Here is an 18,731-nt window from a genome sequence, read left to right as displayed (position 1 = left end):
AATAGGGATATAAAGTGAATAAAAAAAACACACAAATAAATTCTCTGTAGCTGCAGAGTCTGGCATGACGTAAAGGAGGACAGAATAATATGGTTCCTGTCCCTGGGACAGAGCCAGCAGGCATGGGCTTCTATGAATATTGATGGCTGTTGTGGGTATATAGCTTGTTCGAATAATAATGTTCATATGTTATGTTCCTCCTTCAAGAAATGTCCTTCCTGTTTAAGTTATTGACTCCTTTGTAATCAGAGACAGCAAAAATCTAGGAAAGTTGTGTCTAATGTCTTAGAAAAATGATAAACATTGGAACATTCAGGACAGCCCTTAAGGCTGTGGGAAAGAAGTTGAAAAACATAAGTTCATAAATATATAATTTCTCAACTATGAAAAAATATAAGGATGCAATAGGAAATGTATAAGGAGCTTAACGGATCTAAATGAACAGAGGCAGCTAAATTATGAGCCAGCTTGTAAGAAAGATACAAAGATAGGCAGATACAAATGCAAGCAATTTCCTGAATTTAAGATCAGCCAGGGACAGAGCATGTCCTGACCCAGACATGGCTGGAATTGTAATTTCAGGGTCGGGTCCCACCCAGCTAGCTTATTGTCTGTGCTTAACAGATGAAGGCAGATATCTGAATACTTTTGCAATGTTAAAGAAAATGTGTTTGCTGTCTCCTAAGGATCAAGAGTAATAGGATGATGATTTATAGGATAATCAAAAGGAAATATGGAATAAATAACTGAATCGACATGCAAATAACAAAACTGGGCTTTTGGTCTGTATGAGATGAGCTAGCATAAAGGTATGGCAGTTCTTTTTTAGATTTTTTTTTTCTAGTGAAAGCAGAGCTGTCTGGAGATTGAACACAGCTCTTCAAGAATTATTTTCTAATGGGATTTCTGATTTTATTCAGAAAATCCATGAACATCAAACACAGCTCTTTTAGAACTTTTTCTAACAGGATTTCTGACTTAATCATGATCAGAATCCTAAGAATTACTTAGAGAACTGTTATAGCTCTTTTAGAATGTTTCCTAGCAGGTATCCAGAGAAAGCAGTCTGGAGAGGGAACACAGCTCTTTTAGAATATTTTCTGGCATATTGATTTGATTGGGAAACCCAAGAACTACTTTTAGAGTTTTTCTAATATGATTTTTGACTTGGTCAGAAGATCCAAGATTATTTTATCTCCTGCTTTGGTCAGAAAACTCATGAGCTATGCAGAGAGCTTTCAGGTTTTTTGCGAAGAAGTTTTCTTGGGTAGAAAGCTAGCTGTTTCAACCACAGAATTTTTAGAATAGCAAGAACAAGCTGTCTAGAGCAGGGCAGAACACACACACACACACACACACACAGAGAGAGAGAGATAGAGAGAGAGAGAGAGAGTAATCTGGAAAGTCATCTCACCAGAACATAGGCTGCCATCTTGGACCCACAATTAGACTTTGAGTCATTTGTTTTTGTGGTTCCCAAACACTCCTTCTCTCAGAACCTGGACATAGCTGTGGCTGGTCCTTGGCAGGCAGAAACTTTAATAAAGGAAAACATTTAAGTGGGAGTGTTTTATAGTTCAGAGGTTTAGTACATTTTCTTCGTGACATGAAGTACAACAACCTGCGGGCAGATAGACATATCTATCAGTAACCAAAGAGCCAGATAAGAATTTTACATCTGAATCCACATGCAATAGGAAGAACCTACCATACTGGGCCTAGTTTGAGCATCTGAGACCTGCCCCCAGGAATTCACTTCCTTCAACAAAGGCATGCCTATTTCAGCAAGCCACTCCTCCTAATAGCATCACTTCTTATGAGCCTGTGGTGGCCATTTTCATTAAAACTACCACAGATTAAAAAAAAAAAAGCCTGGCCATGGTGGCACACACCTTTAATCCCAGCACTTTGGAAGCAGAGGCAGGCAGGATTCTGAGTTCAAGACCAGCCTGGTCTACAGAGTGAGTTCCAGGACAGTCAGGGCTATACAGAGAAACCCTGTCTCAAAAAAATAAAATAAAATAAAATAAAAAAAATAAAAATAAAATAAAACAAACCCTAAAACCCCTAAAAACCCTACCACAGATTGTAAGCATTGGAAAGTGGTACGTTGGGTACGTATTGAAGCAGTAAAAAGATAAACCCTACAAATGTTATGGGACATTAAAGAGTCTTAAAGACAGACATACAACTTATATTGAGCTCGTATAATTTTTACATATGCATACTCTCAACACAGATACGTTTTATATGTATATATATGTGTGTGTATAATTATGTATATATATACATATATATATATTATCTTTTGTAATAGCTACTGTAAAGGATGAAGAATGTCATTTTATCATGGAAGATAAATTAAGGGCTTGTGGTTCTCTAATTTTCATGTACTGAGAAATCACTTTGTAGAGATTCTTAACCACTTGATGGTGAGAGTTTCTCATTTATTTGGTCATTAATAGATCACTAGAATCATAATTTAAAAGAAAAATAAAACAAAGCAATGTTGAAATAATAAGCCTACACTGTGTAATCAAGGAAGGCATACACACACACACACACACACACACACATATATATATATATATATATATATATATATATATATATATATATATATATATATATATATATATATATGTACGTATTTCCCCAAAGGCTACTACTGGGGAACTATTTTGACTTCTTCCTCTACTTAGTTAAATTAATTTCTTTTTTTTTTCATTTTTTTTATTTGATATAATTTATTTACATTTCAAATGATTTCCCCTTTTCTAGCCCCCCCACTCCCCGATAGTCCCATAAGCCCTCTTCTCTTCCCCTGTCCTCCCTCCCACCCCTTCCTACTTCCCCGTTCTGGTTTTGCCGAATACTGTTTCACTAAGTCTTTCCAGAACCAGGGGCCACTCCTCCTTTCTTCTTGTATCTCATTTGATGTGTGGATTATGTTTTGGGTATTCCAGTTTTCTAGGTTAATAACCACTTATTAGTGAGTGCATACCATGATTCACCTTTTGAGTCTGGGTTACCTCACTTAGTATGATGTTCTCTAGCTCCATCCATTTGCCTAAGAATTTCATTAATTCATTGTTTCTAATGGCTGAATAGTACTCCATTGTGTAGATATACCACATTTTTTGCATCCACTCTTCTGTTGAGGGATACCTGGGTTCTTTCCAGCATCTGGCAATTATAAATAGGGCTGCTATGAACATAGTAGAGCATGTATCCTTATTACATGGTGGGGAATCCTCTGGATATATGCCCAGGAGTGGTATAGCAGGATCTTCTGGAAGTGAGGTGCCCAGTTTTCGGAGAAACCGCCAGACTGATTTCCAGAGTGGTTGTACCAATTTGCAACCCCACCAGCCTTCACAATAGCCACAAACAGTATAAAGTATCTTGGGGTGACTCTTACCAAACATGTGAAAGATCTGCATGACAAGAACTTCAAGACTCTGAAGAAGGAAATGGAAGAAGACCTCAAAAAATGGAAAAACCCCCCATGCTCATGGATCCGTAGAATCAATATAGTTACAATGGCCATTTTGCCTAAAGCGCTATACAGATTCAATGCAATACCCATCAAAATCCCAACTCAATTCTTCACAGAGTTAGAAAGAGCAATTATCAAATTCATCTGGAACAACAAAAAACCCAGGATAGCTAAAACTATTCTCAGCAACAAAAGAAAATCTGGGGGAATCAGTATCCCTGACCTCAAGCAATACTACAGAGCAATAGTGTTAAAAACTGCATGGTATTGGTACAGTGACAGACAGGAGGATCAATGGAACAGGATTGAAGATCCAGAAATGAACCCACACACCTATGGCCACTTGATCCTCGACAAAGAGGCTGAAAACATCCAATGGAAAAAAGATAGCCTTTTCAACAAATGGTGCTGGTTCAACTGGAGGTCAGCATGCAGAAGAATGCGAATTGATCCATCCTTGTCTCCTTGTACTAAGCTCAAATCCAAATGGATCAAGGACCTCCACATAAAGCCAGACACTCTGAAGCTAATAGAAAAGAAACTGGGGAAGACCCTTGAGGACATCGGTACAGGGAGAAAGTTTCTGAACAGAACACCAATAGCATATGCTCTAAGAGCAAGAATTGACAAATGGGACCTCATAAGGTTACAGAGTTTCCGTAAGGCAAAGGACACCATCAAGAGGACAGATCGGCAACCAACAAATTGGGAAAAGATCTTCACCAATCCTACATCAGATAGAGGGCTAATATCCAATATATATAAAGAACTCAAGAAGTTAGACTCCAGAAAACCGAACAACCCAATTAAAAAATGGGGTACAGAGTTAAACAAAGAATTCTCACCTGGAGAACTTCGGATGGCAGAGAAACATCTTAAAAAATGCTCAACTTCATTAGTCATTAGGGAAATGCAAATCAAAACAACCCTAAGATTTCATCTTACACCAGTCAGCATGGCTAAGATTAAAAATTCAGCAGACAGCAGGTGCTGGAGAGGGTGTGGAGAAAGAGGAACACTCCTCCACTGCTGGTGGGGTTAAATTAATTTCTATTCAGGTTCCCAAATATGTGTTTATGTTAAACATTGAGATGGCACAGAAAATATTAAGCTCCAACCTCCAAAATGACATATATTCTTCCTTCTTCAGAGACCACTAAAATCTCTATAGTAACATATGTGCATCTTAAGAAAGGGAATTTCATCATTTTAAGTTTCTAACAGTTGAGGAAAGGTATACTTTTTTAATTTAAAATAAATTGAAAAATATTTCCTTAGACCTCTGCTTTCTTAAGAGTACTGGGACATCATTTAACTAGAATATCCTAAGACTGTCTTCCCAGTACTTGGGAGGAAAAAGCAGGGAGTCAGGTGTTTAAGAACAGCTTCTATTACAAGAGAATTTGAGGTCATGCTATCTTAGTAAAACCAAGAGAACTAATCCCTCATCTTGGAAATATTAGTACCATAACTGATTAGTTAACAATGATTAATTAATGATAAAAATCTAATTACATAAAGTATGACCTATCTCATAATAGTATAAAAAGAGATGATTTTTAGCTTTTCAACAAATGGGTAAATGGTTTGCTATTGATTGCTTAGACATATGACATCCAGCCAGTGTTAAAAAAAAAAAACAAACAACTATAAGATACCATTCTTATGGTAATTATGTAGCTCCTCATTTGATATCTATTGAATATCATAAAATTATTAGTCCTCATGCCCTTTCCATTCCATTTCTTTCCCTCTTCTCTTCTAACAGATAGGGAAAAATCTGAAAGGAATGTTGAAGAAAAATCCACAAAAACCATGTTTTTTAATACTAATAACTATAATTTATAGAAGGCTTGCATTAGAATAAACTAATATTTTGCTTCTGTGCTATGTGTGAACAAAGCAAATCCTTAACAATGCAATAATGAAAACTAAAATGACATTGTCCAATGAGGGTTCTAGATAATGTTTCTGTATGACATAAAACTAAACCACTGAAAGGCATGGGCACTGACAAAATGCAAAAGAAAAAAGTAAAGTTATTTATTTGAGATGGGATTCAAATTTATCTGGACTGAAGTGAGAGAGTTTGGTTCAGTGATAGCATATTGGAAACCCAGAATCATCAGTACATTAATGTACACAGAAAGAATTGCTGTGTCCATTTATTTAGAAAGGACTTCTAAAACCTAAGCATGATGAGGCAGAACTGGACTGAAATCCAAAATTAATCTAGAGCCCTACCACAGGCTTTCCTCAATAGGAGCCTCTCCCCTCATTACCATAGATTGTTCCACAACTCCACCAGAGGACTTAACATTACCCAGGACCACAGGTAATTCCTTATTACCAGACTGCCAATACTTTCTTAGAGCCAACCCAGCATTACCTTTATATCTTCTACCTCCTGGTCACCATGCTTCAGTCCACAATTCCACCAGGAGGCCCCTGCATTACCAGAGGCCAAACTGGTACTCAGAATCCCAGAACCCCAGAGGCCATTCTGGCACCTAGAACCCTAGCAGAGACACTCTATTGGAGCAGAGGACTAGTCAACCACCTAAAACATAGGCAACTTGGGCCAGAAGACCAGAGATGAATGAGAAACCAGGGAAAATAAAGAGAACCAAAAAACACTCATTCAACAAAGACAAACTCAAAATTGACACTTACACTTATTATTGTACCAAATCAAGAGGCCTAGAGGTCAAGATGAAAATACAACCTACAACAGCCAGGAGCAAATATGCTCACCAGGGCTCAGCAAGCCCTTAACTTTCAAATACAGCTGAAGCACAAGAAAAAGGGCTTAAAACCAATTTTATTAGGTCCTTTTTTTTTTCAGCCTTGAAGGAGTTTTATTATTTGTAACAACTTGTATAGAAGTGAAAAATTATTGTACTAATAGGATAATCTAGGCACAGATAGACAAATCTCGCATTTTCTTATTTAGATGTAGCATCTACAAAATCAGACTCAAAGAAGCAGCTGCTAGAAATAAAAAAATAGAGAGATGAAAACCAAAAGTGTAGGGCTTTAATCAGACAAAAGGGATTATTTTATATTGTACAAGAACATAAATGTGGTAAATAAAATACATTTCAAATTTGATAAGACAATAATCTTAAATGTTCTCATCATAAAATATAAGTATTTGGGTGATAGACATGATAATTAGCTTAATGTAGTGGCTGTACATTAAATTCATAAGGCATAAATCACTTTTACCCTATAAATGTATATGAATCTAATTTGCATATTTAGAATGAAACTAACTACCAAAAATAAATGTAAAATTTGGATTCAAGATGATATTCTGTATTGGTTACCTTGGGAAAAAATCTGACAAAATAAAACCAATTAAAGAAGGAAGAGTTACTTCTAGTTCACAGTACAAGGTCACACTCCATCATGGTGGGGATTTCCTGGAAGAGGGAGATGGACCATGCAAGTGGTCATGTTGCATTTATGGGTAGAAAGCTTGGGACAGGTCATGGAATGCTACTGCCCATAGTTAGGGTACTAATTAAAAAAAAAATCACAAAATGCCCAAGGGGTTTGCTTCCATGGTGATGCAAAACCCTGTCAATTTGACAATCAAGACTAATCATCATTTGGAGTTCTTCAGGTGAAAATTCTTAGTTTAGTTCTGTACCCCATTTTTAATAGGGTTATTTGGCTGTCTGGAGTCTAACTTCTTCTTTTCTTTTATTCGATATAATTTATTTACATTTCAAATGATTTCCCCTTTTCTAGCCCCCCCACTCCCCGAAAGTCCCGTAAGCCCCCTTCTCTTCCCCTGTCCTCCCATCCACCCCTTCCCACTTCCCCGTTCTGGTTTTGCTGAATACTGTTTCACTGAGTCTTTCCAGAACTAGGGGCCACTCCTCCTTTCTTCTTGTACCTCATTTGATGTGTGGATTATGTTTTGGGTATTCCAGTTTTCTAGGTTAATATCCACTTATTAGTGAGTGCATACCATGATTCACCTTTTGAGTCTGGGTTACCTCACTTAGTATGATGTTCTCTAGCTCCATCCATTTGCCTAAGAATTTCATGAATTCATTGTTTCTAATGGCTGAATAGTACTCCATTGTGTAGATATACCACATTTTTTGTATCCACTCTTCTGTTGAGGGATACCTGGGTTCTTTCCAGCATCAGGCAATTATAAATAGGGCTGCTATGAACATAGTAGAACATGTATCCTTATTACATGGTGGGGAGTCTTCTGGGTATATGCCCAGGAGTGGTATAGCAGGATCTTCTGGAAGTGAGGTGCCCAGTTTTCGGAGGAACCGCCAGACTGATTTCCAGAGTGGTTGTACCAATTTGCAACCCCACCAGCAGTGGAGGAGTGTTCCTCTTTCTCCACACCCTCTCCAACACCTGCTGTCTCCTGAATTTTTAATCTTAGCCATTCTGACTGGTGTAAGATGAAATCTTAGGGTTGTTTTGATTTGCATTTCCCTAATGACTAATGAAGTTGACCATTTTTTAAGATGCTTCTCTGCCATCCGAAGTTCTTCAGGTGAGAATTCTTTGTTTAACTCTGTACCCCATTTTTTAATAGGGTTGTTTGGTTTTCTGGCTGATACCAAAGCCACAAAAAGATCCAACAAAGAAAGAGAACTTCAGACCAATTTCCCTTATGAACATCGATGCAAAAATACTCAATAAAATTCTTGCCAATCGAATCCAAGAACACATCAAAACGATCATCCACCATGATCAAGTAGGCTTTATCCCGGGAATGCAGGGTTGGTTCAATATACGGAAATCCATCAATACAATCCACTACATAAACAAACTCAAAGAACAAAACCACATGGCCATTTCATTGGATGCTGAAAAAGCATTTGACAAAATTCAGCATCCCTTCATGCTTAAAGTCTTGGAGAGAACAGGAATTCAAGGCCCATACCTAAACATAGTAAAAGCAATATACAGCAAACCGGTAGCCAGCATCAAACTAAATGGAGAGAAACTTGAAGCAATCCCACTGAAATCAGGGACCAGACAAGGCTGCCCCCTTTCTCCTTACCTTACCTTTTCTTTTTTTTTTTATTCGATATAATTTATTTACATTTCAAATGATTTCCCCTTTTCTAGCCCCCCCACTCCACGAAAGTCCCGTAAGCCCCCTTCTCTTCCCCTGTCCTCCCATCCACCCCTTCCCACTTCCCCTTTCTGGTTTTGCCGAATACTGTTTCACTGAGACTTTCCAGAACCAGGGGCCACTCCCCCTTTGTTCTTGTACCTCATTTGATGTGTGGATTATGTTTTGGGTATTCCAGTTTTCTAGGTTAATATCCACTTATTAGTGAGTGCATACCATGATTCACCTTTTGAGTCTGGGTTACCTCACTTAGTATGATGTTCTCTAGCTCCATCCATTTGCCTAAGAATTTCATGAATTCATTGTTTCTAATGGCTGAATAGTACTCCATTGTGTAGATATACCACATTTTTTGCATCCACTCTTCTGTTGAGGGATACCTGGGTTCTTTCCAGCATCTGGCAATTATAAATAGGGCTGCTATGAACATAGTAGAACATTTATCCTTATTACATGGTGGAGAGTCTTCTGGGTATATGCCCAGGAGTGGTATAGCAGGATCTTCTGGAAGTGAGGTGCCCAGATTTCGGAGGAACCGCCAGACTGATTTCCAGAGTGGTTGTACCAATTTGCAACCCCACCAGCAGTGGAGGAGTGTTCCTCTTTCTCCACACCCTCTCCAACACCTGCTGTCTCCTGAATTTTTAATCTTAGCCATTCTGACTGGTGTAAGATGAAATCTTAGGGTTGTTTTGATTTGCATTTCCCTAATGACTAATGAAGTTGAGCAGTTTTTAAGATTCTTCTCCGCCATCCGAAGTTCTTCAGGTGAGAATTCTTTGTTTAACTCTGTACCCCATTTTTTAATAGGGTTGTTTGGTTTTCTGGAGTCTAACTTCTTGAGTTCTTTATATATATTGGATATTAGCCCTCTATCTGATGTAGGATTGGTGAAGATCTTTTCCCAATTTGTTGGTTGCCGATTTGTCCTCTTAATGGTGTCCTTTGCCTTACAGAAACTTTGTAATTTTATGAGGTCCCATTTGTCAATTCTTGCTCTTAGAGCATACGCTATTGGTGTTCTGTTCAGAAACTTTCTCCCTGTACCGATGTCCTCAAGGGTCTTCCCCAGTTTCTTTTCTATTAGCTTCAGAGTGTCTGGCTTTATGTGGAGGTCCTTGATCCATTTGGATTTGAGCTTAGTACAAGGAGACAAGGATGGATCAATTTGCATTCTTCTGCATGCTGACCTCCATTTGAACCAGCACCATTTGTTGAAAGGGCTATCTTTTTTCCATTGGATGTTTTCAGCCTCTTTGTCGAGGATCAAGTGGCCATAGGTGTGTGGGTTCATTTCTGGATCTTCAATCCTGTTCCATTGATCCTCCTGACTGTCACTGTACCAATACCATGCAGTTTTTATGGAGTAAAAGTGGTCTTCAATAGCAACAGAAACAACAGAAAACCCACATACACGTGGAAACTGAACAATACTATACTCAATGATACCTTGGTCAAGGAAGAAATAAAGAAAGAAATTAAAGACTTTTTAGAACACAATGAAAATGAAAACACAACATACCCAAATCTATGGGACACAATGAAAGCAGTGCTAAGAGGAAAACTCATAGCCCTGAGTGCCTCCAAAAAGAAAATGGAGAGAGCATACATTACCAGCTTAATGACACACCTGAAAGCCCTAGAACAAAAAGAAGCTATTTCGCCCAGGAGGAGTAGAAGGCAGGAAATCATCAAACTCAGGGCCGAAATCAATCAAGTAGAAACAAAGAGAACCATACAGAAAATCAACAAAACCAGGAGCTGGTTCTTTGAGAAAATCAACAAGATAGATAAACCCTTAGCCAGACTGACCAAAGGGCGCAGAGAAAGTATCCAAATTAACAAACTTAGAAATGAAAAGGGAGATATAACAACGGAAACTGAGGAAATCCAAAAAATCATCAGATCCTACTACAAGAGCCTGTACTCAACACAACTGGAGAATCTGGAGGAAATGGACAATTTCCTTGACAGATACCAAATACCAAAATTAAATCAGGACCAACTAGACCATCTAAACAGTCCCATAATGCCTAAAGAAATAGAAGGAGTCATAGAAAGTCTTCCAACCAAAAAAAGCACAGGACCACATGGCTTCAGTGCAGAATTCTACCAGACCTTCAAAGAAGAGTTAACACCAATACTCTTCAAACTATTCCACAAAATAGAAACAGAAGGAACACTACCCAATTCCTTCTACGAAGCCACAATTACGCTGATACCAAAGCCACAAAAAGATCCAACAAAGAAAGAGAACTTCAGACCAATTTCCCTTATGAACATCGATGCAAAAATACTCAATAAAATTCTTGCCAACCGAATCCAAGAACACATCAAAACGATCATCCACCATGATCAGGTAGGCTTTATCCCGGGAATGCAGGGTTGGTTCAATATACGGAAATCCATCAATACAATCCACTACATAAACAAACTCAAAGAACAAAACCACATGGCCATTTCATTGGATGCTGAAAAAGCATTTGACAAAATTCAGCATCCCTTCATGCTTAAAGTCTTGGAGAGAACAGGAATTCAAGGCCCATACCTAAACATAGTAAAAGCAATATACAGCAAACCGGTAGCCAGCATCAAACTAAATGGAGAGAAACTTGAAGCAATCCCACTGAAATCAGGGACCAGACAAGGCTGCCCCCTTTCTCCTTATCTTTTCAATATTGTACTTGAGGTACTAGCTCGGGCAATTCGAAAACATAAGGAGGTCAAAGGGATACAAATTGGAAAGGAAGAAGTCAAACTATCATTATTTGCAGACGACATGATCGTCTACCTAAGTGACCCAAAGAACTCCACTAGAGAGCTCCTACAGCTGATAAACAACTTCAGCAAAGTGGCAGGTTATAAAATCAACTCAAGCAAATCAGTGGCCTTCCTATACTCAAAGGATAAGCAGGCTGAGAAAGAAATTAGGGAAATGACCCCCTTCACAATAGCCTCAAACAGTATAAAGTATCTTGGGGTGACTCTTACCAAACATGTGAAAGATCTGTATGACAAGAACTTCAAGACTCTGAAGAAGGAAATGGAAGAAGACCTCAAAAAATGGGAAAACCTCCCATGCTCATGGATCGGTAGAATCAATATAGTTAAAATGACCATTCTGCCTAAAGCACTAATACCCATCAAAATCCCAACTCAATTCTTCACAGAGTTAGAAAGAGCAATTGTCAAATTCATCTGGAACAACAAAAAACCCAGGATAGCTAAAACTATTCTCAGCAACAAAAGAAAATCTGGGGGAATCAGTATCCCTGACCTCAAGCAATACTACAGAGCAATAGTGTTAAAAACTGCATGGTATTGGTACAGTGACAGACAGGAGGATCAATGGAACAGGATTGAAGATCCAGAAATGAACCCACACACCTATGGCCACTTGATCCTCGACAAAGAGGCTGAAAACATCCAATGGAAAAAAGATAGCCTTTTCAACAAATGGTGCTGGTTCAACTGGAGGTCAGCATGCAGAAGAATGCGAATTGATCCATCCTTGTCTCCTTGTACTAAGCTCAAATCCAAATGGATCAAGGACCTCCACATAAAGCCAGACACTCTGAAGCTAATAGAAAAGAAACTGGGGAAGACCCTTGAGGACATCGGTGCAGGGAGAAAGTTTCTGAACAGAACACCAATAGCGTATGCTCTAAGAGCAAGAATTGACAAATGGGACCTCATAAAATTACAAAGTTTCTGTAAGGCAAAGGACACCATCAAGAGGACAAATCGGCAACCAACAAATTGGGAAAAGATCTTCACCAATCCTACATCAGATAGAGGGCTAATATCCCATATATATAAAGAACTCAAGAAGTTAGACTCCAGAAAACTTTATTAGGTCCTTAAAGAGGAAATAAGTGAATCCCTTAAAGTGATGAGGGAAATGAATAAATTATTTCAAGACATGTAAATGAAAATAGAAACAATAAACTGAGGGAATCCTGGAGATTGAAAATCTAGGTAAGCAAACATTTACTACAGAAGCAAGCATCACTGACAGAATACAGTAGATGGAAGAGAGACTCGTGAATGTAGACGACACAATAGAAGAAACAGATGAATTAGTGAAAGAAAACGTTGATTCTAAAAATTTTTTTATACAAAACATCCAGGAAATCTGGAACACTATGAAAATAGCAAACCTAAGAATAATAGAAATAAAAGCAGAATTCTAGCTCCAAGACCCACAAATATATTTTTTGACATTTATTTATTTTTTTATTCGATATATTTTTTATTTACATTTCAAATGATTTCCCCTTTTCTGCCACCCCCCACTCCCTGAAAGTCACATAAGCCCCCTTCCCTCCCCCTGTTGTCCCACCCACCCCTTCCCACGTCCTGTTCTGGTTTTGCCTTATACTGCTACACCGAGTCTTTCCAGAACCAGGGGCCACTCCTCCTTTCTTCTTGTACCTCATTTGATGTGTGGATTATGTTTTGGGTATTCCAGTTTTCCAGACTAATATCCACTTATAAGCGAGTGCATACCATGATTGATCTTTTGAGACTGGGTAACCTCACTTAGTATGATGTTCTCTAGCTCCATCCATTTGCCTAAGAATTTCATGAATTCATTGTTTCTAATGGCTGAATAGTACTCCTTTGTGTATACATACCACATTTTTTGCATCCATTCTTCTGTTGAGGGATACCTGGGTTCTTTCCAGCTTCTGGCTATTATAAATAGGGCTGCTATGAACATAGTGGAGTATATATCCTTATTACATGCTAGGGAATCCTCTGGGTATATGCCCAGGAGTGGTATAGCAGGAGCTTTCGGAAGTGACATGCCCAGTTTTTTGAGGAACCGCCAGACTGATTTCCAGAGTGGTTGTACCAATTTGCAACCCCACCAACAGTGGAGAAGTGTTCCTCTTTCTCCACATCCTCGCCAACACCTTCTGTCTCCTGAGTATTTAATGTTAGCCATTCTGAATGGTGTAAGGTGAAATCTCAGGGTTGTTTTGATTTGCATTTCCCTAATGACTAATGAAGTTGAGCATTGTTTAAGATGTTTCTCTGCCATCCGAAGTTCTTCAGGTGAGAATTCTCTATTTAGCTCTGCACCCCATTTTTAATAGGGTTATTTGATTTTCTGGGGTCTAACTTCTTGAATTCTTTGTATATATTGGATATTAACCCTCTATCTGATGTAGGGTTGGTGAAGATCTTTTCCTAATTTGTTGGTTGCCGATTTGTCCTTTTGATGGTGTCCTTTGCTTTACGGAAACTTTGTAATTTTATGAAGTCCCATTTGTCAATTCTTGATCTTAGAGAATACGCTATTGGTGTTCCGTTCAGGAACTTTCCCCTTGTACAGATGTCCTCAAGAGTCTTCCCCAGAAATATATTTTTAACAATATTATGGAATAAAACTTGCCTATCTTAAAAAAGACATGCCCATAAAGATACAAGAAACTAACAGAACACCAAATAGATTAGACCAGAACATGCTATAATAATCAAAACACTAAACATAGAACAGAGAAAGAATATTAAAAACTGCGAGGGAAAGGCAAAGTACTTGATGGAGACAATAATATATCCCCTGATAAAGTCAAATTTAAACAATATCTATTCATTATCCTTGCCCTACAGAAAATATTATAAGGAAAATCCCAACAAAAGGTTAACCACACATAATAAAACACAGAAAATAATCTCACACAAACAAAATCAAAAGAAGGAAAACACTGCTCTTCTTTTACACACCACCACCACTACCACTATCACCAACAACAAAATGCTGGGAATTAACAATCATTGGTCAATGGTACTTTACAATATCAATATACTCAATTCCTTAATAAAAAGACATAGACTACCAGAATGGATACAAAAACAGGATCCATCTTTCTGCTGTATATAAGAAACACACTTCAACATCAAAGATTGACATTACTTCAAAGTAAAGGATTGGAAATTTTATCTAAGCAAATGGGCCAAAGAAAAAACTGGTATAACCATTTTGATATCTAACAAAATAAACTTTTAATGGAAATTAATCAAAAGAAAGAGAGAAAAAAACTTCGTACTCATCGATGAGAAGATCTGCAGAGATGAACTTTGATTTCTTAATAGCTATGCTACAAACACAAGGGCACCCATGTTTGTAAAAGAAACACTCTTAAAGCTTAAATATCACATGTGCCCTCACACACACTGATAACGGGAGACATTTATCATCCACTTTCACTAATTGATAGATCATCTAGGCAAAACTAAACAGAGAAATATTGGAGCTAACAGACATTATAGACCAAAAATCCTAACATATCTACAGAATATTTAACCTAAAGGAACCATAAAGGAATATACCTTCTTCTCTAAGAACTAAAAAGTAGAAATAGAATATCCAAATTAACAAAATCAGAAATGGAAGGGGAAGGTAAAAATAGACACAGATGAATTCCAAAGAATCATTAGGTCATACAATGCTATATTCAAAAATCTGTATTCCATAAAATTGGAAAATCTAAAAGAAATGGAATTTTTCATATAGAAACAATTTGTCAAACTTCTTCTCAGCACCTCAAAGAACATTCACCAAAATTGATCACATACTTGATTACAAAGCAAGTTTCAATAGATACAAGAAAATTCAAATTGCCTGCATCTGACCATCACTGGTTAAAGCTGGATTTCAACAACAAAAGAAACAATATAGAAGCTAAAAACTCATGAAAACTGAATAACTCTCTACTGAATGACTGTTGTATCAAGGAAGAAATTAAAAAATAAATAATTTCTAGATTGCATTAAAAATAAATGCACAACATACTGAAACTTATAAGGCACAGTGAAATCAGTGATAGGTGGCACTAAGTGGCTACACAAAAAGATTTGAGAGATACCATACTAGCAAATTAACAGCAAGTCTAAATGCTCTAGAACAGAAAGAATAAAGCTTACCTAAGAGGATTAGATAGTAGAAAATAACAAACTGAGAGCTAAAATTCTTTTAAATAGAAATAAAGATAACAATATAAAGAATCAATGAAACAAAGAGTTAGTTATTTGAGATCAACAAGATAGCCATCTCTTATACAATAAACTAAAAAGTAGAAATAGAATATCCAAATTAACAAAATCAGAAATGGAAGGGGAAGGTAAAAATAGACACAGATGAATTCCAAAGAATCATTAGGTCATACAATGCTATATTCAAAAATCTATATTCCATAAAATTGGAAAATCTAAAAGAAATGGAAATTTTCATATAGAAACAATTTATCAAACTTAAATCAAGATCAGATAAATAATTTAAACATATCTATAACCCTTAATGAAGTAAAAGCAGCCACGAAAGTAATTGCAGTCATTAAAAATGTAATCACAGTCCACAGTCAGATGATGTTTGTGAAGAATTCTACAAGATTTTCAAAGACTGAGCAATACAATCTTTCTCCAGCTACTAGAAACTTAGAAGGATCATTGCTAAATACATTTTATGAGGCCACAGTCACCCTGATATGCAAGCCACACAAAGATTCAACAAGGTTTGAGAATTACAGACCACTTTTTTCAGGAACATAGAAGCAAAAATACTCATTAAAATACAAACTGAATCCAAAATCACATCAAAGATACCATTCACCATGATCAGGTAGACTTCATCCTGGAGATGTAAAGTTGATTCAACATATGAAAATCAGTCAATGCAATCCATCATGTTAAAAAAAAAAGAAACAAAGAAATCATGATCATCTCATTAAATACCAAAAAAGTCTTTGACAAAAGTCCAACCCCCGTTCAGGATAAAACATAGGGAAGATTAGGAATACAAGGGAGATACCTAAACACAATTAAGGCAACTTAATGCAAGCATATAGTCAGCAACAAGTTAAATAGAAATTCAAAGCAATTCTATTGAAATAAGGAGCAAGATAAGGCTGTCTCCTCTCTCCAAATCTATTCAATATAGAAATCGAAATTATAGTGGGAGCAATAAGACAACTGAAGGAGGACCTGGGGGTTATTAATTGGAAAGGGAAAAGTGAAAGAGCTATTTGTAGATGATTTGATAACATACATAAGTGACTCCTGAAGTGGAAGCATTTGGACATGTTATGTGGTACAGATTCACATGGTACTTTGCTGAGATAAGACCTGTGGGAGGACACATGATGTTTGGAAAGATTATAAATAAGACTCAACAGACAATCAAGTCATGCGTTGTTGTGCTTTTCATCTCATATCTTCATCTTTGTTGATCTTCGCTATATTGAGAGAGGCATAGCAGATCAAGTCTCCAAGCTTCCTGGCTGAATCTGGTAAATATCGCTGAATAGTCCTGATTTGGTGGAGGCCTGGCTGTTTCTGCAGGATCATGCTACTGCTGATGCTTATTCATGCTTGCTATCTTAACACTACTTAACTGGACTGCTGCTATCCTGATAAACAGAGATAGGAGCTGCACCAAAGAACCACTTCTAAACAGGTCCACATCCTGATTGGTAAAACAAAAACAAGACCATAAACAAACAATCAGACAGACACTGAAGTGATTCCTAAAGATATTATGCTACACTCATAGATGCCTACCCCCAGATATTATCCAGCAGTGATGGGAACAGATACAGAGACCTAGTGAGCAGACCCTCACTAGACAAAGCCAGGGGAACCTGGAATAAGAGGGGGAGGAAGGATTGTAGGAGCCAAAGGAGTAGAGGACACCTAGAGAATAGATCCGACAGAATCAACTAAGCATAGCTCACAGAGGTTCACAGAAACTAAAGGAACAAGCAGGGATCCTGTATGGGTCTAAGGTAGGTTCTCTGCATATACCTTACAGCTCTGTAACTTGGTGTTCTTATGGGACTCCCAACAACGGAAGTGGGTTGTGTCTGACCTTTTACCTGAGTTTGAGACCCTTTTCCTCCTACTATATTGCCACGTCCTGTCATGATATGGAAGTCTGTGTCCAATTTTATTTTATTTTGTTATGTTGTGTTGGTGGATATCCATGGGAGGCCTGTACTTTTAAAAGAAATTTAGGATAAAAACAAAAGAAGAAATCTTAAAAAATGAAGAAACATAGGATACTGCCCTCCAGAAGGAAAGGGGTTTAGTCATTGAGTACATAGCTTATAAGAATGGACTTGAGAAGGACATTTTATATTGGCATCAAGTCAGGACATGCATACAATGGGAGAGGTGATGATGGTTCCTTGGAGTCCCACAATTTTTAAACTTTCTGTATTTTTGTAAAAGAATTAACAGTTTTGACATATTAATTTCCTTCCACAGATTTGAAAAAAAAAAGTAAATTAAGTGCTGCTGTTGCCATGAGTCACCACACTCAGCTTCCAGTCTCTAATTAACTAAACCCAGTTTATGCACAAACAGGACTTCAACTTCTCCAGGTTGGATTTCACCTCCTCCTCCCCTTTGAAAGCATCAATTTTAAGACATCTGTTTCAGGAAATCCATATAAAAACACATTAAGTATTTTAAAGTATTGACTTCATATTCATACATCACTTTCTTATTCATATGAAAATTGCTTCACATTCTGATCATTCATAGTTAATAAATACCTTAAAACTCAATTTATCCACTGTAAAATGAATATAATACTTATTACCCCAAAGGGCTCCAACAATTCAGTTTAGTTTTAGTAATAATGTAAATAAAAGAAGGCCTTATACATACTTATGTTTTATAAATGCATCTCTTTCTGATAAAATTAATATTTCAGATAAAAATCTAGGATATAATCCTACCAATAAATCATAATAGAATTTTTATATTCCACACAGATTGTTCATATAACTAACAGCCCTTCAATCTTTCATATGTCTCAACCCAAAATGATCATAATTCTGCTCACTAGTTTTCTATAGTAACTTATTACTTATTATAATACTTATGATTTGACATCATCTTTTATAGGTTTATCTTTTTATTTTTGTTTGCTTGTTTTGACAGGGTTTCTTTTCCCTTTTCAATTTCTTCTGTTTTTACTGGTTTTATTTGAAATCAGTACATAAGAAGCCATAGTTTTTTTATTTTTTATTTTTATTAAACTAATAAAATTTATTTTAAAGCATACAACTCAGTATTGACATTTTAAGTTATCAAAATAATTTA

This window comes from Apodemus sylvaticus, chromosome 11 (genome assembly GCF_947179515.1).
Source record: "Apodemus sylvaticus chromosome 11, mApoSyl1.1, whole genome shotgun sequence".
NCBI lineage: Eukaryota > Metazoa > Chordata > Mammalia > Rodentia > Muridae > Apodemus > Apodemus sylvaticus.
This window is presented reverse-complemented; position numbering follows the sequence as displayed.